Source organism: Ctenopharyngodon idella, chromosome 24 (genome assembly GCF_019924925.1).
Source record: "Ctenopharyngodon idella isolate HZGC_01 chromosome 24, HZGC01, whole genome shotgun sequence".
Classification (NCBI taxonomy): domain Eukaryota; kingdom Metazoa; phylum Chordata; class Actinopteri; order Cypriniformes; family Xenocyprididae; genus Ctenopharyngodon; species Ctenopharyngodon idella.
In genome coordinates, this window is record NC_067243.1 from 992,160 (window position 1) to 1,014,395 (window position 22,236).

Consider the following 22,236-nt stretch of genomic DNA (forward strand, 5'->3'; position numbering starts at 1 on the left):
CTGACTTATTTTTATTTTTTTCCTCCCATCATATTCCAAAGAATTGACAAGCTTGAAATACAATGTTTATAAAGTCTGATTTAACTTCTTGTTTCTCATTGATAGTCTGGTTAAAGGATTATATCTGTTATATTTTAATAAAATTCAACCCCTGGGATATTAGGTGCCCAAAGTTGATGAAACACTCATAAATAAATGACAAAGAATAAGCATATTGTATCTTCTCTTCCCAAAGTCTTCAGAAGTGAATGACACCTGAAGCCAGACACATTCAATTTACAAATGGCCGAGCTGCTCTTATGTTAAAAACAAGGTGGATAAAGACTATAATGTTTGTCTCATTGGTTTAGTGTCCAAACCTGCTCCTGAAGGGCCTGTAGAGTTCAGCTCCACGTCTACACTATCACTGACTTGTGCTGGAGGGGCGACAGATAAGAAAGTGGGACTCTAATGGAGACAAAGTCCACTTTCTGCTCTGACAATTCACCCATTCCTGAATTATGAGGGAAGTATATTAATATCACCTCCATACTAATGCACTGGAGGAAGGTGACAGATAAGAGAGTGGGATGATAATGTCAACTCACCCTGCTGAAAAATCCAGCATAAACCAGCATGAATGCCATGTTGGTCCAGACTGGTTTAGTCCTGGTCTAACTGATCAAGAAAAACTGTGCTGGTGTAGCTGGTCCACAGCACTCCCACTTCCCATGCTGCCCCTATACCAAAATCTATTTAAAATACATTTATTTCAAACTAAGTATTCTTCACATCCATTAACATATTTATTGACATATCATTTAGAACTTACTGATATAAAATTATAATTAAACTTTATTTGGAGTATTTATTTATTGCACAATGCACATTTCTTAAAGGGCTGGTTGATTATGATTTGACTTTTTTTTACTTTAGTTAGTGTGTAATGTTGCTGTTTGAGCATAAACAACATCTGCAAAGTTACGATGCTCAAAGTTCAATGCAAAGGGAGATATTTTCTTTTAAAGAATTCTGTTTAAGGACTACAACAAACGGCTGGTAGGGACTACAACGAGCTTCTTCCTGGATTGGTGACATCACTAACCCTAAAATTTACATAAACCCCGTCCCCGAGAACACACAACAAAGGGGGCGAGGCCATGTTATTGCAATACAGTACGTAACACAAATGAAATAGCATGTCAAAAAAGCACCTGCACCTCATCACCACCTCATCACCAACAGTATAAAGAACACTCACACTCACAACCACATTGTCCGGTCTCGTTTGCATCTAAACTTACCTCTATGCTTACCTCAAGGACTGCTACCAAACTACTTACCTGTCTCCAGTTTCTCCAGTTCTCCTCGTGTGATCTCCAGTCCGTGTGTGAGTGTTCATTGTTCAACATCCATCTTCTCCAACGCCATTCAAGATCTTCACGTCTGCAACCACAAAAGGACAGTATCACTTATCTTCACTCCAGTTAATCACCTTTACGTTGCCTCATACTCACCTGCACTGCTGTTTACTCTGCTGGTATCAATAAACATCCCTGTCTGTGATCTCCTGTCTCCGACCCTTCTGTGTTGTAACAGAAGACCGGACCTTAACATCCAGATACCAGCATGAGCCACCCGGATCCCTTCCAAGAGCTTGTTGACGCCCTGCGCCGAGCTCTCACCTCCAGCACATCGTCACCTCCTCCAGTGATCACTTCCGCAAACACCGTCACCGCTCCTTCACCTCCTGTTCACGCCAGTCCCATGGCCAAACCAGCGCCCTACTCTGGCTCGGCGGAGGACTGCAGCGGTTTCCTCCTGCAGTGTGCGCTGGTCCTGGAGATGCAACCGCACCTGTACCCCACCGATACCACTAAGGTAGCGTTCATAATCTCTCAACTTCAAGGCAAAGCACTTCAGTGGGCAGATTCCATCTGGTCTCAGAACAGTTCAATCACGCAGTCATATTCCAGCTTCGTTGCCCACTTCCGGGAAGTCTTCGGCAAGCCGACCTCAGACTCGTCTATCGGTGAGAAGTTATACAATCTTAAACAAGGTTCAATGTCTGTCAATGAATATGCTTTACAGTTTAGAATGCTAGCTGCCTCAAGTGGTTGGAATGAACAAGCCCTTATCACCACCTACCGGCAAGGATTGGATCCTCGGGTGCGGTTGCATCTCGCTGCATACGAGGACTCCATCGGCCTAGAGCGCTTCATCCAGCTTTCCATCCGCTTTGCCTCTCGTATGCAGTCATGTATCGAAGAACACCAGGGCCAGCCACTGTTCAACACTCTCCTCCGTCGGCCAGAATCCGTCAGCCCTCCAGAACCAGCCAACGAGCCTATGCAAATAGAAAATTCATGACTCACTTCTACTGAGCGACAAAGGCGGCTGACCCTGAATCTATGCCTCTATTGTGGTTCTCCTGGGCATGTAATCTCTGCATGCCCAATTCGTCCTCCGTGTCCCATGGTGAGTACCATCATTCCCTCCATGAATAAGATGAAGCCACTCACCACTGTCGTAAACCTTACTGCCGCAGGGTCAGGGTTATTTATTCAGGGTCAGCAGGCAACTTCATCTCCGGCGCCCTCTGTCGACAACTCAAGCTCAAGACCTCGCCATCTCCAACCACCTACCAGATCCACTTAGTAACAGGCAGACTCCTCAGTAGAAGGCACGTACGTCGCTGTCTTGGACCTATCCAGCTTCGGGTCGGAGTGCTGCACCGTGAAAATATACATCTGCTGGTTCTGGAGGAATCCACCTCTGACGTGATTCTAGGGCGCCCATGGTTGGAGCAGCATAACCCCATCATTTCCTGGAGTAACGGCGAGATCCTGAAGTGGGGCGAAACCTGTTTCTCCAACTGCATCTCCGAGTTTCCAGTTCCTTCGTCTCCTCGTTCTGAAGATCTCTCCATCTGTGCCACTTCCATCGAAAGCCCAGTTGAGAAACGTTCTGTCGACATACCATCATGTTACGCCCCCTTCAGTGACGTCTTCTGCCCGCAAAGAGCCTCCAAGCTGCCTCCACACCGGCCATGGGACTGCGCCATCGATCTGCTTCCGGGTGAGTCAGTGCCCAGGGGAAGAATCTACTTGCGGCCATGTATCTACTACCGTGCCCTCAACAAAATCACCGTCAAGTTCCGATACCCCCTTCCCCTCGTCCCAGCTGCTCTGGAACATCTCCGTGGTGCCACTGTGTTCACCAAGCTGGACCTCCGCAGCGCGTATAACCTCATCCGGATACGTGAGGGGGACGAGTGGAAGACCGCCTTCGTGACACCTACCGGCCACTATGAATATCTTGTTATGCCGTATGGCCTGGTCAACGCCCCCTCCGTATTCCAGGACTTCATACACGAGGTGCTCCGGGAGTTTCTCCACAAGTTCGTGCTAGTCTACATCGACGACATCTTAATCTACTCCCGGAGCTTGGCCGAACATCGCCACCACGTTGCGGAGGTCCTCCAACGCCTGAGAAAATTCCATCTCTTCTTGAAAGCTGAAAAATGTTCCTTCCACCAACCCTCAGTGCACTTCTTGGGATATATCATCGACCACAGAGGCATCCGGATGGACGAGGGGAAAGTGGAAGCCATTAAGACCTGGCCCACTCCATCCACCATCAAAGAACTCCAGCGCTTCCTTGGTTTTGCTAATTTCTACCGCCGGTTCATCAAGAATTACAGTTCCATTGCCCATCCACTCACCAACCTTCTCCGGAATAAGCCCAAGTCTCTGTCCTGGACACCAGCTGCCACCAACGCCTTCGAAACCCTCAAAGAAGCCTTCTCCAACGCTCCCCTCCTCGTCCACCCCAATCCAGACCTGCCCTTTGTAGTGGAGGTGGATGCCTCCACCACAGGAGTGGGAGCGGTTCTATCTCAGCAGCAGGGGACCCCAAGTAGACTCCATCCATGTGCCTTCTCCCGCAAGCTCAACCCGGCGGAGACCAACTACGACATCGGTAACCGCGAGCTTCTGGCCGTGAAGTTGGCACTTGAAGAGTGGAGGCATTGGTTGGAGGGGGCTAAACATCCCTTCCTAGTTCTTACTGACCACAAGAACTTGGAGTACCTGCGAGCGGCTAAAAGATTGAACCCTCGACAAGCATGCTGGTCATTATTCTTCACCCGTTTTGACTTCTCCATCTCCTATCGTCCCGGCTCCAAAAACGTCAAGGCGGATGCCCTATCTCGACTCCATGCTCCTGAAGAAAGATCAGAAGAACCAGAAACCATACTCCCTAAGACCATCCTCGTCAGTCCTATCACCTGGTCAGAGGAAACTTTGCCCTCCTCCAATGCCTCCACCAACGCTCTGTTTGGGGTGCACTGTCACAGACACGCCAGGCTCCACCATCCACCAATCACAGCGCACTCCATCTCCTGAGTTCTGATCACCGGCACCTGCACCTCATCACCACCAGTATAAAGAACACTCACAGCCACATTGTCTGGTCTCGTTTGCATCTAAACTTACCTGTATGCTTACCTCAAGGACTCCTACCAAACTACTTACCTGTCTCCAGCGTCTCCAGTTCTCCTCGTGTGATCTCCAGTCCGTGTGTGAGTGTTCATTGTTCAACGTCCATCTTCTCCAACGTCATTCAAGATCTTCACGTCTGCAACCACAAAAGGACAGTATCACTTATCTTCACTCCAGTTAATCACCTTTACGTTGCCTCATACTCACCTGCACTGCTGTTTACTCTGCTGGTATCAATAAACATCCCTGTCTGTGATCTCCTGTCTCCGACCCTTCTGTGTTGTAACATTTAGTAGGCTATGTCAAATAATTATTACAATAAGTTAGGATCCATTGTGTAACAAGCAAATTAAAATGTTACACATTTATTATTCACAATATGGAAAGAGGAAATAAAACATTTCGTTAAGAGCATGACTCAAACATGCCGTCAATGGGCTTATTCAAGTTATTTTTATCCATTCCGCATCTCCCACGTTTATTTTTAGCAAGGCAGTCTGTGTTGCAAGTTGGTGAATGAAGATACTTGCCAGGTTACTTGTCACTTCTCTGCTTTATTAATTTATCCAGTGTAAAACCCGGACACCGCCACACAAATGTGGCTTTTTGTTAATGACTGTACAGGATTTAACACAGAGTAGCTCAATACCAGTTACAAAAGACACTGTTACATTCTGTCACAGGCAATTCTAGTTGCATTTTTCAATTAATTTCTTAAATTATCCTTTGACTATGTTCTAGCCCGCCATCTAGTGGCGAATTTTTTTTTTGGCCCGATGCCAAACTTAATTGCCGACCCCTGTCCTAAGTGATAACAGTTGTATGTTGTTTAACCATGCAAAGCCACATGTCCTATTCATCATGTTCATGTTTTTGTCTGCTTGACAGGACCATACAAATGTGTGTATCTTGTATTAGAGCAGTTAAAAATTGGTGCTTTGAGTACAATTCTCTCATACTGATCACTAGATGTTAACATGGCACCTCATGGCAAAGAACTCTCTGAGAATTTGAGAATTAGAATTGTTGCTCTCCACAAAGATGGCCTAGGCTATAAGAAAATCTGTAACACCCCGAAACTGAGTTACAGCACAACGGCCAGGGTCATAGAGAGAAGTTTTCCAAGACGGGTTCCACTTGGAACAGGCCACAGAAGTTGAATCAAAGAAGTTGAGACCTTGTGCTGTGCGTCAGGTGCAGAAGCTGGCTTCAAAAAACAGATGCATGAGTGCTGCCAGCATTGCATTAGAGGTTGCAGAAGCGGAAGGTCAGCTTGTCAGTGTTCAGACCATACGCCGCACACTGCAACAAGACGGTTTGCATGGCCATCGTCCCAGAAGGAAGCCTCTTCTGAAGCTGGCTCACAAGACAGCCCGATGGTGTCCAGCATGTGTGGCGATGCCCTGGTGAGGAGTACCAAGAAAACTGTGTCTTGCCTACAGGCAAGCATGGTGATGGTAGCATCATGGTCTGGGGCTGCATGAGTGCTGCTGGTACTGGGGAGCTACAGTTCATTGAGGGGAACATGGATCTCAACATGTACTGTGACATTCTGAAGCAGAGCATAATGCCCTCCCTTCAGAAACTGGGCTGAACGGCATGATAATGACCCCAAACACACCGCCAAGACGACAACTGCCTTGCTGAGGAAGCTGAAGGTGAAGGTGAAAAATTGAGAAATAATATTTCATAAAAAAACTTTAAAATTGCTAGAGAACTAAGATAACGCCAGTGACAAAAACATGGTACATGCGGTCTTTAAATAAATGCACCAAAAAATAAATAAATAAATAAATAAATAAGTAAATAAATCATTAAGCTGTCATTTATGTGTATTCATGAAGACAAAGGGTAATCTAATAATCTGGTCTAAGTTTAAATGTTAGGGTTAGGGTTAGGGTTAGTTCTCTCGGACAGCGCGCGATCAGTTTTCATTACGCCTGAATGGTCAAATGCACACATAGTTGTCAAAATGTCCGTCGTGTAGAGTATCTCACGTAAATACAGTCGGTTATGGCTTAAGTGGACGTAAACAGGTGGGTGAAAACAGGATATGTGTCAGTATATTAAATATTACATCCATGGATTCGGTCTTAAAGGGACAGTAGCCTAAATATTTGTCTGTCATTAATGTTAATAAAACAACAAAAGATGTTAAATAAATGTATACATGGTGAATAAACCTGCTGTATCTGAAAAACAAGTTTATTTGATTTGTATCTCTATTGTATTTTTTATATAACAACAATTATATATATATATATATATATATATATATATATATATATGTGTGTGTGTGTGTGTGTGTGTGTGTGTCAATTCTTAGCAGTGTTCTTGTGAGTAATTCTCAGAGGCTTGATAAATACGGCTCTGTTCTGTTTCAGTTAAAGGTATCTTCATTGTGCATTCTGCTCTTTTTGGATCGTTTATACATGCTAACTGTGAAAATATCCTATATTTCTAATTCGTTCTTTTATCATGTGCTGATATAACAGTTTAAAGAAATATACGTATTTCATGAGTTGTGAAAACGGCTACATTCCTCCAAAGCACAAGAGTACATGATTTAAATAGAGAGAGTCACTTTGCATTGTCACACATGCTTCAGTGCTCTGAGAGTGTTTATAGTGCTGTGAGTTTAACACTTCATGACTGAGAGCAGAACAAAACACAATCTTCATCACACAAGACAAAAGAACAACAATGAACAAAATCACCTTCTTCATCTGGACTCTCACACTGTTTGCTCAAGGTTTGTGTAATGCAGCTCCACAATTATTCTCTTGAAATATTAAATGTTTATAATTTTAGATAATTTTTTAGAATTTATAATTGTATTATTATTATTTTCTTCTTCGTCTTGTTCTTTCTTTCAGAGTGTAGAGGACAGTACACTGTAACTCAGAGTCCATCAATAACAGCTCAACCAGGACAAGAAGTCAGAATAAACTGTAAAACCAGCAGTGCAGTGTATAGTGGTAATTACTTATACTGGTACTTACAGAAATCTGGAGAAGCTCCTAAACCCCTCATATATTATGCAACAAGCCGTTATACTGGAACTCCATCTAGATTTAGTGGCAGTGGATCTGGCAGTGATTTCACTCTGACCATCAGTGGAGTCCAGACTGAAGATACAGGAGATTATTACTGTCAGAGTTTCCACTATCCAAACAGTAAAGCTGTGTTCACACAGTGATAAAGAGTGGTACAAAAACCTCGGTCAGTCAGACGTCACAGTGATGCACTGATACAGCTGAGAGATACTGATGGAGGATCACAAACAACACAATGGTGTATCAAACCTTTCAGAGACTTTATTCATTTATTATGACATATTTAGTAAATATGTAACATACAATCTTATATCCCTAAACTGGACTAAAATCTGGAGAAAATGTGAGTGGTGCTCGTCTCTGCAAAACTACACTACAATATTATTTATATTAATTTACTGTAGGAAAGTCAATCCCTTTAATTGCTCTTCCATACTTCACTAGAGGGTCACGTCTTTTACATAACTGAATTCTACACACCTTTCCTTTAAAGAGGACCCATTATGCCAAATTCACGTTTGCATGGTGTTTGGACATAAACATGTGTTGGCAGTGTGTGAACACAACCACCCTATAATGATAAAAATCCAACCTCTTTTTTTTTTTTTTTTTATCCCCATAAATCATAAGCAGTTTCTCAGAACAAGCCGTTTCCAGATCCCGTGACGTCACATTAGCCACAGGCCCCACCCACGAATGTTGACAGACACTGCCGTTTTAACATAGAACTGCCCTGAGCGAGTTCACAGCGAGTTTACGCAGTCCGCCATTTCTGCACTGACGAGAACGTCTCCCAAGAGTTTTAGGTGTTCTGTAGCTGGATGGATTAATCCACATAGCTCTCTCCATTTACTCCCTAAATCTGAGCCGCTGAAGACGAGGTGGATTCATTTTGTTTTTGAAGAAAATGCTCCCTCAACTCCACCGAAATTTGTTTATGTCGGTGCAAATCATTTCACACCGGACTGCTTTGTGAAGAATGTCAATACAAAGGGACAATACAAAACATACAGTCTCCAGAGAGATACTGGACACGGCAGTAATAAAGGTGAGGGCACTTTATTACAGGTCATCAGAGTTGATTTACGGAGTTTACCAGTTTATTAAGCACCACCTGAAATAGCATAATGTCTTTATATATTTGTTTACTGTTAGTTGTAACGAGTGTTTCTGTGTACTTCGCTGTGTATCTTGATGATAATGCAAGAGAGAGAGAGAGTTTATGTATGGAGCTAGGATTATGACAATACTATTTGAATTTGAATTGTGTAAATTTGAATTATGGACGTGTAATTTAATAAAATTGAATATTATGTGGCATTTTACATAGTTCTGAATTAGATTTTTTAAAACTTGAATATTAAACATTTGAAATTGAACACAACTGAAATGTTTTCATGGCAGAATTTTATAGACATGTATTTTCAAACAGCAGATTTTTCGTTCTGAAATTTTAGACTGCAAATATCCAGTTTTTAAAAATACAGCTCAAGTTTTCAAGATGAAGAAGAAATTCAGAACATCATATTCAATATTGCAAATTCAAAGCGCAGAAATTCCGATCGTACAGAAAGTAGGTCAGAGGCCATCCACAGGGAAGAGTAGAGGGTCTCAGAAAAGTCGAACAGAGCATTTTGGCCAATTACAGAGCTGCAGTTGTTTTTCTGAGGCGAGTCTGTGCTTAAACATTTATGAGCTGTGTTTATATGATAGGTTGGAATTATGGGTGTAACTTCCGTCAAGCTGTAAACAGTCAGTGAAAGACTCGCTCTATGAACTCAATAATACGTTTTTTTTTTTAAACTGGGTACAATGAGATGACATTTTTCTACTCACCCTTCAACCAACGAACATTAAAAGGACATTTAAAAGTGTAAAAGCATCAACAAGGTACTTTCAACAGGCCATGAAAAAGCGTGATTCTTTCCACAGCAATAACGGACGGGTTAAATATAACTATAGTGATATATATCTGTATTAAGTAATATACGTTGCCTTAATAAAAATGTCCATGAACTTCAGCATTGCGTGATACTATTTCAAAGTGATTTCCATCATTTTTACAGATAATAAATTGTATTTACCTGTGAAAACAAACCTGGAAAGAGATGTGAGGCTTTGAAGAGAACGAGAGATTCTTTGTGCAATCCACTGAATCATTAATGGGATATATCGTACATTATATCGGAAGAACAGACCACAAATGTGCAGTATATGTTGTCCTTTTTCATACTATTACAGCGGCATGTAAAAGGACAAAAGAAAAATAATCACGAGGATAGAAAGCAGCGAATGAAAAGAGCTCTTGCCATAGATATTCGTTATAACATGTTACGTTAAAATACCAAGCGTTACGTTATTCTCATGATGTCTGAATATAAAACATGAAAGAAAAATTGACAGCTCATTCAGTCAGTGACAGATAAGCTTTATTTGTAGGGCAACCTTATGATTTGAAACGATTAATTTCAGTCTTTTTAAACGGAAGTTCCCCAAACCGGAAGTGCAACCCATAATTTGAAACGCAGTAGGCTAGTCAGGAATAAGGTGGATTGTTTGTTTTAAAGTATATTTGGTGTGTAAGTGATTAGCATGCTACTGTGTCTACACAGGACGCAAGCGACGTGACAATAGAACCCATTGATTATAATCAGTAATATAACGTCTACACTGGATGCAGGTGGTGTATTTATGGATAATATACGCAGGTGGTATATTTATGGATAATATTTTAATGCACACTTGCACTGTTTTATTAAGCTCTTACAGTGATTTTCTAGAGCAGGGGAGGGCAAACTCAGTCCTAGAGGGCCGCTGTCCCTGCAGAGTTTTGCTCCAACCCTAATCAAACACACCTGAACCAGCTAATCAAGGTCTTCAGGATTACACGCAGGTGAGTTTTATCAGGGTTGCAGCTAAACTCTGCAGGGACAGCGGTCCTCCAGGACCGAGTTTGCCCACCCCTGTTCTAGAGTGAAGACAGACGCTTCATATTTTGTGTGAAGTACAATAAATGTTATAAAACTCATCGGTAAACAGGCTTGTACTAATATAGTGGATAAAAACAAGAAGACAATATAAGTTATAACCGTAATTAAACTAAACTATACCTGTTCTATCTCCGTGCAGCATATAGTCGTAGTTTCTGACATTATAGTGTGTCCTGACTGAATCCTGACTAGTGATGTCCGGTTCGCGAACGAGTCGTTCTTTTTAACCGGTTCTTTTCAGTGAACCGGTCGAACCAGTTCATCAAATCGGTCTGAATCATTCCAAACAGTTCGCATCTCCAGTAAGCAAAGACTAATCCACAAATTACTAAAGTTACTCACTTTTTGACGTGCCTGACACTACCTCTCGAAATAAACCAACATCCCGGAGTTATTCAGTTACTCCAACAGTACACTGACTTTACCTGCTGTAAAGAGAGAACTGATGATGAGTACGAGCAGCAGAGCAGCTGATATGAGTGCGCATGCGCGGCGCACACGAACGAACGTACACGGCCTGTCACCGTTCTCGTTCTCGAGTCAAGAATCGGTTGCAACGGTTTTCGGATCACCAGTACACAACCGAGAACCGCTTCTTTCGGACATGTCCGATTTGAGAACCGATGAGCTGATGATACTGCGCATGCGTGTAATTTTTCAAGAGAATGAAAAGTACATTAGTCAAGTTTTGTTGAACATCGGAAAGTGTGATAATATAAAACATACTGAAAATATTGTTTATGACTTAATTCAAAATACAAAAAGTGTATTGTGCTTTTCCAAATACACCATAACATATTAATAGCATAAAAATACTGTACATACTGTACATAATAAACTACGTGCCAACAAGAACATAATATTTTGTACACAGATCAAACTAATGTTTAGAAATAGTTCTACAAAATTATTTTTCTATATTAATGTTATTTAAAAAGCAATATAGTAAAAGTTGTGCAGCTGTGCTTTCAAGTTCTTTTTTTTAAAGATTGGAAACAATTAATTGTTTGTAAAACTATCAAACTAAACATTTATTTGTTTCATAAATAATCCATGGACAGCTTATTTAATTTCTGAACAAGGTGATATAAAGATAAAAATTGACATAATCAAACTACAGCGAGCAAACAAGCGACTCCTTTTGAATCGCTCTCGCGGTTCTCGAATCTCAATCTCGTTCTGGAGTAGAATCGGTTGCAACGGTTTTCGGATCACCAGTACACAACCGAGAACTGCGTATTTCGGACGTGTCCGATTTGAGAACCGATGAGCTGATGATATTGCGCATGCGTGATTCGGCGTGTGATCTGAAGCTACAGAACAGTAATGACTGTGACAGCACCATCGTCTGATCCGAACTAATAGGACAACTGATGCTATGAGAGGACTCGAATGAGGGGCCAATCTGGCGAGACGTAAGTTTATGTAATTACAAATAAATCGTAATGTAAGAGGATCGTGGATTCTGCGCTGATGAAGACTAATTTATTCACTTTATAACTGTAAAACTTTGTTTGCACATCACTGCCTGTATATGTGTTTGGATGCTTTAGATGCAAAACTAAATTGTAAGAAACGTTTCAGATTATAGTGATGTTTTAGTTGACTGATGTTATTACTGACTTTATATATTTGAATGTGTTAAGTGTTTTTTCATTGTGGATGACGTCATTACGTCGGAGCGTAAAAGAACCGGTGAACCGTTTTTTTCAACCGGTTTATTGAATCGAACTGTCCGAAAGAACCAGTTCGTGGAAAAGAACCGAACTTCCCATCACTAATCCTGACACCGGAGAACGAGCTCTTGAAGCTCCGCCCTCTTAGCCCGAGCGCAGCAGCTCATTTGCATTTAAAGGGCACACACTGAAAAGGCGCGTTTTTGCTCAACCCCAAAAAGTGGCAATTTTAACATGCTATAAAAAATTATCTGTGGGGTATTTTAAGTTAAAACTTCACATACACACATCAGGGACTTATTTTACATCTTGTAAATGGGGGCATAATAGGTCCCCTTTAAGACTGTGGCTGCATCCAAAAATCACATAATGTGGCAAAAGAAGTATGTCTGAATTCACAGTATTTATAGAACAGGCAAAAAGTACCGAGATGATCTACTGCTTTCAGTGAGATTCTGAACTGTGCATCTGATGGACACTTTACTATCCCATGAGGCCACAGGAAAGGATTTGTTAAAGTGAAGTGACCCAACTGATGCTGGTAGGTCACATGATAATGACATCATGGTAAATGTAGTACGTCCAGATTACATTCATACACACTCATACTATACAGAACATACTTTTTTAGCAGCCGTTAAGTAATTCCTTACCCAAAATAAGTACCTACTGAAGAGAGTATGTGATTTCAGACGCAGCCCATGTGCTTGATACTCCATACACTTTATTGTTATATTAACCTTTTGCGTATGCGTATGATCGTACGATCACACCGGTGTGATTAGAACGTTCAGTACCTCACGTGATCAACTGCCAAATTCAAATGTGCTTGCGCACTTTGGCTGGCGTTAAACAAGAGATGGACGTGCGCAGCGCTTTTCATATATCACATATATGCAGTGTTTTCAACCAAATAATGTTTATTTTAGGTTTCAGACATTTGAATACACATGAGTACTAACAAAACAATATATTTAGAGTTTGTAAATTACATTACATTTTAATTAGACGACACGTTTTATTCATAGATACACATTGTGTAAGTAACTTTAAAGTTTACTCTATTCTTCCCCAGTTCACCGGCTCACTTACTTTCATGTATTTCGGGAGAAGTGGATGAATTCACGTGTTGTAAATCCAACAGATCCGATTCTCTGTGCGGCGCAAACTAACATGGCGGCGCCCATCGAGCATACGGCTCAACTAACGCGATCGTTATAAAGGTGTTTAAACAGCAAAACACATCCACTTGCACATATTTGACAATCGGACTATACATATAGACTATATATATCATATTTGTGTCTAATTTGCATAATTTGTCATTGTTTCAGACCACACTCACCCTCATTCATTCATACAAACACAACTGCTCACAGACGTGACCTGTTTTCTGAATCCAGTGTATCATTAATAGTTTTGTGGATTGAACTCTTGGAGCTCTTACTCTCTAACCGAGTCAAGGACGATCTCAGCAGTCCAGAGGCTTCAGACACTGACAGTGTTTCATTATAAACTGATGAACATGAACAAACCTCATCTCTCCATTAGTCCAACTCTTCTGACTCATTTCAGAGAATAAAGTGTGGACAGTGAAACTCATATTTGATCATCAGGTGATTCTGTTCCTCTCAGAATAGAGCAGCTCCATCAGCAGATGTTCAGCGTCCTCACAGGAGCTTCATGTTACTGGAATCCACTGCTTCTCTTGTTTCTGGAGATACACTGGGAAAGTTCAGATAACACCTTGTTATTACTAAAAGGAACAATAAATAAATAAACCCATTTCACATTTTAAAAAGTCTAATGTTGAAGAAACAGTCGTGTCTGACTCAAATAATTACTGGAGATCAGGTTATAAATGGAGATGAAGCAGTCGCAGGTTTAGTGTTTGTTAACAGCGGGGTTTGTCGCCCACATTACAGTAAGCATGTGTTTGTTTCTGCTAGATGCAGTTGTGTTTTACCACAATAAAGGACAATGAACTGTTTATCTGTTTCATATCCTCTTCTTTCTTTTTCTTCTTTTCTTCCTTTTTCTTCTCTTGTCTTTTTCTTCTCTTCCTTGTAATACACACCAAAGTTCAGGAAAACCTGCATGATCCCAAAGCGATTGTGGAAATTACTGAAGCACATCTGATAAAAACCTGCTGAGATACACATGATCATTCATTCATTCATTCAATTTAGTATAATTTTTACTTTACACGTATCAAGGTGAGACTCACCAGTCTCCTCAACACTGAAGACAATCTGAGCACTTTCATCGTCAGCTGTGCCGATTATTAATCCGCTCGGAGCATTAACAATCACAGACAGATGTCTATCAAGGGCCACACAGTCACCAGCAGGACCTGAACACACACATACTGAGCTGAAACATTCAAACTATTCAAGTTCATACTAATATTTAAATGCAGAACAATGTCCTTCCATGAAGTGTAAGTAGAAGCTCTCACCATAGTGAGCAAAGTGCCAGAAGCACTGGAGATCTCCGGCACACAGCATGATGACAAAGTCATACTGATCCACTGCCCAGAAGAGCTCCTGATCCGATAGTTCTGGATGAGGGTCTTTCAACGCTCCACTGTTGTTCAACCCAAACATTTACAGAAGCCAAACAAGATAAATGACAGATTTGAAATTTCAGATTTGAAATATGACTGGAAATAAGTTAAATGAAACCAGAGACCTATTGAGTTTCTGATGATGATTAACTTTGAGTTTTTTTTTTTTTTTTCAAAAGACTGCATTTATGTTTGTAACCTCTGAGACCCTTGAACTGCCACTGGATTCAACAATAGCTACTAAAAATGACTGAGAGCAGAACAGAACACAATCTTCATCATCACACAAGACAAAAGAACAACAATGAACAAAATCACCTTCTTCATCTGGACTCTCACTCTGTTTGCTCAAGGTTTGTGTAATGCAGCTCCACAATTATTCTCTTGAAATATTAAATGTTTATAATTTTATATAATATTTTTTTAGAATTTATAATTGTATTATTATAATTATTATTTTCTTCTTCTTCTTCTTCTTCTTGATCTTTCTTTCAGAGTGTAGAGGACAGTACACTGTAACTCAGAGTCCATCAATAACAGCAGCTCAACCAGGACAAGAAGTCAGAATAAACTGTAAAACCAGCAGTGAAGTGTATAGTGGTAATCGTTTAGCCTGGTACTTACAGAAACCTGGAGAAGCTCCTAAACTCCTCATATATGATGCAACAAGCCGTTATACTGGAACTCCATCTAGATTCAGTGGCAGTGGATCTGGCAGTGATTTCACTCTGACCATCAGTGGAGTCCAGACTGAAGATACAGGAGATTATTACTGTCAGAGTTTACACTATCCAGGCAGCACTAGGGTGTTCACACAGTGATAAAGAGTGGTACAAAAACCTCGGTCAGTCAGACGTCACAGTGATGCACTGATACAGCTGAGAGATACTGCAGCTGCTCATAAACACAATCACACACAACACTGATCACAGACAAACACTAATAACACTAGATCATCTAAATCAACATCAATCTTGTGTTTATGAAGAGAATGAGTCAGTGTTTAATATGATCATCATGTTTTAGGTGTAATATATGATCCCTGTCAATCAAACTGAACAGACTGAATTCAGTCACTTCTGCTGTCTGGACGTGATGCTTTCCATTTGATTTTCATGACATTTCTGAATGTTTAGATTATATAATCATAAAACACTTTGTAACACTTTACTTTTTTTTTTTTTTTTTTTAATGCACCTTATAATGAACTGTTTGATCTCATGAATAATTGTAACCATATTTATAATACATTATAAAACTTATCTATTCATTGAACACACCATTAGAAAGTATAATTCCTTTAAAAAAAGCAATTTCAGAATCTGCAAATATTACAATGCATTTTAACTTTGGTTATAATTATTTATGAAAATATATAATGAATTATAATGTACATTACGAATATGTTTATAATGCTTTATATATCAGCACTTTAAGTTAATGTTACCAAGTATTTTTGATGAATTATGTATTTTAATACACATCATAATGCATGTCTGATACTGTGAATAATGTAACCACGTTATACCTCATAATAATATAATCTATTCATTGTCACGACTTGAGAAAGTATAATGCATTAAAACACGACAAACAACCAGTTTCAGATCTAACAAGGAATCTAGAAATATTATAATGCATTTTATCTTTCAATACTTTATGACAAGATATCAGGCATTATAACATGCATCCAAGTAAGGCATTACCACAATATCTAATACTAATTATAATTAATAAATGTTGTTCTTTTTTAAAAATCTAAATTATATTTGTTTAAAAGGAAATAAATAGACCGACTTACCGAGCACCAGTTTAGTTCCTCCACCGAATGTGTACCACAGTGATACAATCTAATGAAACGGTCGTACAAAAACCTCTATTCCACTCGAGTGAACACAAACTCCAGCAGAGAGAGAGAAACAACACTTCAACACACTGATATTAGAAGAAACTCAGATCTTCTCAACACTCAAACATTCAGTTTGGATGAAATGCTTCTCAAAAAGGAAAAACAAACACACTTTTATTCAAAATGTTTGTTATCAAGTGTAACTATTTTCATGATCATTTGAAGAGTTTATTGATCTCATTTACAACAGACATGATTCATTTTGACTTTATATCCAATATTTCTCATTCGTTCTCTTGTCGTGTGCTGATAGAACACTGTTTAAAGAAATATATTTGATGATCTGTGACCTCTGAGGTGACCTTTGACCTCTTTATCATGGATGATGTTGTGGAGTTTCTCATAATGATCTTCTGTTCTTCATATGAAGCTCAATCATCATGATTCACAGAAAAACCTGCAGCTTCAGACTTCAATCTTCAGTGAAAATGTGCTCAAATAACGAGCCCCTGCCCTTTTTCAAAATGAACCAAAAGTGCCCCTCACAACAATCATCATCAATGATATTGTGGTCAATAAAACAATAATATATATATATATATATATATATATATATATATATACACACAGGGCTTGACATTAACACCCACCAACCTGCCAAATGTGGGTAGATTTCAGCTGTGGCGGGTAAGACAGCCACTTTGGCAGGTTGAATATAATTTCAGCTTACAGCCTAATCAAAGGTAGCCAATTAAAATTACAATCAAGACAAAATTACAATCCAATCACAATTCTTTATTGATTAACTTGCAGTTAGTGAAGGTGGAATCGCATTGAATGACAACAGAAGTGCTCTCTCTCTCGCGCGATCAGATCTCCTTGTGCCTGAATAGTCAAATACACGCACACACAGAGATGTCAAAATGTCCATCGTCTGGAGTATCTCGCGTGAATACAGTCGGTTCTGGCTCAGGTGGACGTAAACAGGTGGGTAAAAACTGGATATGTGTCAGTATATATCATACATGCATTCAGCAGCCCAATTAAATACCTGTCTGTCATTAATGTAAATCAAACAACAGAAGATGTTAAATAAATGTTAAATAAACCTACTGTATCTGAAAAAAGAGTTTAGGCTATTTACTATTGTATTTGTAATTTGCTAATTTGCTTCTTTGTTCTTTTTATATAGCCTAACAAAAATAACTTATACAATTATAAAATTTATCATATTATGGTCATATTACCATAATATGATTACATACCAGCTGATATACCATGTAGGCCTAGTCTTGATTTGGGTGGTCAATCTGCATTTGAAAGTTTGAAAAGGTTTTAAATCTAGCTAATCAAGTAAAATGACTGAAAAAAAATGTAGTTTTAGCATGTCAAAGTCAACTTTAATAACTAGATTTGCTAGTAGACAAAGCACAATACTCACCCTAAAGTTGTTGATGTTACTTGAAATGTTTAATGATCTTCTCCATTTAGGTGTGACAGCTGACAGACTCGCAACATGATGAACATCATTTACAGTAATCCAGCGATGTTCTTGTAAGCTGAAGTAAGTATTTTGAAAGCTCTGCGTAAGGAACAATGACTTCCTTCTTCTTCTTCTTTTAGTTTTTTGGCGGATTGCAATCATGACTTATCAGGTGCATAGCGCCACCTACTGTACAGGAGTTTGTAGCAATGGATTATGGTGCGATAAAACTACTTTACATAATATTAATATTAAAAACAATGACTTCCGATGCCGCGCCGATGTAAATAGGCTGCCTGAGGAAAAATGTGGAAGTGACTGTGTCCATTGGGGCGTAAATGCCACCCAGGACCTTTTTAATTGGTTTAAAGAAACACCAGGTATCCAGTGGTCCACAAATATAGGGAAATTACAGATAGTAAGGATTTACTATTTGAATGTAATTTATTTTTTATTATTTTTATGAGAAATTTTCAATTCACCTGAAATGGGTGCTTCTTAAACGACGTTTCAAAAAAGGTTCAGGAGCAGCACGGTCCCGAATGAAACGTCCCCATCTGACTAACAGAGAACCGTATGGGAACGTTCTGTTAATGTCCCAAATGTCCTCTTTGTAACGATCTTATGTGACCATTGATTAACCAATATGGAACGTCCCTCTAAAGTCATATAAAGAAACTTGAACTGCAGCACTTTCATTACCAAAAGAGGATGTTTTACAAACATCTCTAATGTGAAGGTTCAGGATTTCCGTCACATTTAGAGAACTTTTAGGGAACGGTGTGCAAGGTCACGAGAACGTCCCTTCCTACATGGGATGGATGTTCATCTGCACATCATCAGTTTCTCAATAGTCAGAGTAAAAATAAAACTACTGAACTAACTAAAACTAACATTAGTGAAAATGTAAATGATCATTCTGTAACTCTAGTGTATATTAGTTTGTCTGTTGTAAATCCTGCCCACTTCTTTGCATTGTCACACATGCTTCAGTGCTCTGAGAGTGTTTATAGTGCTGTGAGTTTAACACTTCATGACTGAGAGCAGAACAGAACACAATCTTCATCATCACACAAGACAAAAGAACAACAATGAACACAATCACCTTCTTCATCTGGACTCTCACTCTGATCGCTCAAGGTTTGTGTAATACAATTTTTACAATGGTTATTAATTCTCTTAAAATGTGTAATATATCAGTTTTTTTTCTCTCTCTCTCAGAGTGTAGAGGACAGTACACTGTAACTCAGACTCCATCAATAACAGCTCAACCAGGACAAGAAGTCAGAATAAACTGTAAAACCAGCAGTAGAGTGTGTGGTAGTAATCATTTAGCCTGGTACTTACAGAAACCTGGAGAAGCTCCTAAACTCCTCATATATGCAGCAACAAGCCGTTATACTGGAACTCCATCTAGATTCAGTGGCAGTGGATCTGGCAGTGATTTCACTCTGACCATCAGTGGAGTCCAGACTGAAGATACAGGAGATTATTACTGTCTGAGTAGACACTGTCCTACTAGTGCTGTGTTCACACAGTGATAAAGAGTGGTACAAAAACCTCGGTCAGTCAGACGTCACAGTGATGCACTGATACAGCTGAGAGATACTGCAGCTGCTGATGGAGGATCACAAACAACACAATGGTGTATGAAACATTTCAGAAACATACATTTATTTAAGTAAACATGACATTTAATCTTATATCCCTTACTTGTTCCCCCAGGTGAAAAAAAAAGAGTACACTTTTATAATGTACTTAAAGTGCTCTATTTTCGCACACTAATTTTGTACTTAATAAATTCTTCTTTAGTACTTCTTAAGATAATCTTAAGAACATCTAAGTGTACTCAACTGTTATTTTGAGACACCATGAATATAAACTAAAATGTGCTTTTAACATACTATCTCTGTATTTTAAGAAAAAAAAAATGTATTTAGTTACCGCTTACACTTGAACCCATAAGTGTACTACAAGTGGTGACTAAATAATAATAACTAATGTGTGTGCTGGGATTTGTAGTCCAGTTAATACTCGGGAGAGTGAGACCTCCGGTGGATCTTCGCTGGCATTTGTAACATATGCATTCATATAACTACATTTTTAAAACATTTTAAAAACTGGACATTTTTAACGTTCAGAGAACATTCAGAAATAACTTAATGGGAACATTAGCAAAACATTCTTTTTTAACATATTTTAACAAAATATGAACAAATTTTTATTAGCTGTGCTGAGAGACGAGACACAAGAGCTTTTATACTATTAAGAATAATATCAAAATTGACATAAAAATCAGAATGTATCTGACTAGAACAAACACTTTAGATATAGAAAGACGGTTCGCTCATATAACAATGAATGGAGAGTACACATAATAAAGCCTCTTATTTAACAAACGAATGAAATTAATATTCTGCTCTGAAACTGGAGATGTTTCATTACAGTACATCCGTGGCGCAAGATGTTTAGAAAAGTGGTGGGGACAACATGTTCTACCTGTCCCACACAAATGACACCTATGGGTGTGTAATTTACTTTGTAGAACAATACGTCAAAGTATAGTCAAGTTATGTTTACCACAGACCTTATTTTACTCATAATTTTGAAAAAAAAGAAAAAGAAAAAAACACATAATAAAACCTCATTGTAAAATCTTAGTCTTCTGGGTTCTGAAGCTTCATAAAGTATTGAATTAAAATGTATCTGAAACATCAGTGTATTAGTCCAATATTGCATTTATTTCACTTCAGCTGTGATAAAGTATGCAAACACAGCACGAGCGTCACTACGAGAAGCAGAAAGTGTCCGACTTCACGTCTCTGTTTTCAGCTCCTCCCCGCCTGCACACGGATACTCTCACCGATCGGTTACATCCAGCCGCAGCCGATGACGAACACACCTAATGATATGCAGATGACGTAATGCAGAGTAAAACTAGGCGTTGTAAGCTCCATATATGGTGATTTCGGGCAGGAGACGGGGTGGAGATTCATGTATGCACAATCTTCCGCTGACTGGGTTTGATAAAGGGATTTTTGCGCAGGTTCTGGCGTACCCATGGTTTTATAAATCTGAAAACTTTTGAATTAAATTTAATTAAAATTAAAATAATAATATATAATAATAAGTTTAAAACATTCTGGCTGACCTCCCAGAGTTAAGGCGACTGTTATTTTAGAACGTTTCCCTCTATTGTTTCCATGACGACGCGTCATGCTTGTCACGTGACACACCGCGCCCAGCCGGCCACACTGTATGACAGATGTATTGCTTTTCTCACCATGTCATCAACTATCTGATATTCTGATTCTCAAATATGTGCAAGTGAGTGTTTTGTCATTTAAAAACCTATATAATGATCTTAATATTATATAACGTGAATTCATCCATTTGTCCTGAGCTTTATAGTTTCTTACACAATGTGTATCTGATATGGAATAAACGATGCGTCGTTGAGTAGTTCACACATAAAGATTGGCGAGCGCCGATCACTCGCTGATTTTCCCCCGATCACAGCCGACCTGTCGGCGAGCTCGTTAACTTGCAAATCGGGCTTAAAATCCTGTAGTGTAAACTTGGCCTTAGTTTGGTTTCCCCTGTTCCTGTTTGCCTGTGTTCTCATTCATTGTTAGTTCCCTTGGTTACTGATCATGCTCTAGTTTGTTTCCATGGTTTCTAATTAAGAACACACTGTTCTGTTTCAGTTAATTCTCTTCCTCTGTGTATTTAAACCCTGAGTTCTCCTCTGTTCTTCATCTTCTATTGAAGTAATGTTTGTTTCATTGAAGGTATCTTCATTGTGCATTCTGCTCTTTTTGGATCGTTTATACATGCTAACTGTGAAAATATCCTATATTTCTCATTCATTCTTTTATCATGTGCTGATATAACACTGTTTAAAGAAATATATTTCATGAGCTGTGATTCTAATTCAAAAATATACTAAAATCTCAAATTATGCAAGGCAAGTTCACATTTCACTAACATATTGTTATCAAATGCAGATCAAACCAAAAGTTTAATAATAAAGACAAAAACTCGAAGAATCCTGAAACAGTAAAAACACAGTCCAAAGACAGATGGAGACACAGACAGACTGACTAGAGTTTAGAGTCGACAGAAGAACCAGCGA

At 39.3% G+C, this 22,236-nt stretch overlaps 1 protein-coding gene and 1 long non-coding RNA gene across 6 annotated transcripts in view; one reads left to right on the forward strand and one right to left on the reverse strand.

Moving 5' to 3' along the window:
• The window catches only part of LOC127506549 (uncharacterized), an 88,700-nt gene that overhangs the window by 60,464 nt on the left and 6,000 nt on the right, over positions 1-22,236 (forward strand). The window contains exon 1 of one of the 3 annotated variants that reach the window (XM_051883130.1): positions 14,827-15,122. The exons of the other annotated variants lie outside the window; for them this stretch is intronic. The gene's annotated coding sequence lies outside the window, so the exon portion shown is untranslated. Of the gene's footprint in view, positions 1-14,826; positions 15,123-22,236 lie in introns of those variants that run through there. 3 annotated transcript variants of the gene reach the window in all.
• LOC127506595 (uncharacterized) lies at positions 13,796-15,529 on the reverse strand. 3 transcript variants are annotated; one of them, XR_007928066.1, is made up of 5 exons: positions 15,394-15,529; positions 14,662-14,789; positions 14,431-14,556; positions 14,170-14,296; positions 13,796-13,928 (listed from the first exon to the last, which is right to left on the reverse strand). It is a non-coding gene; the product is annotated as an uncharacterized LOC127506595 (long non-coding RNA). The 3 variants fall into 3 exon arrangements; XR_007928067.1 differs by having other exon boundaries at positions 14,170-14,349; XR_007928065.1 differs by having other exon boundaries at positions 14,170-14,352.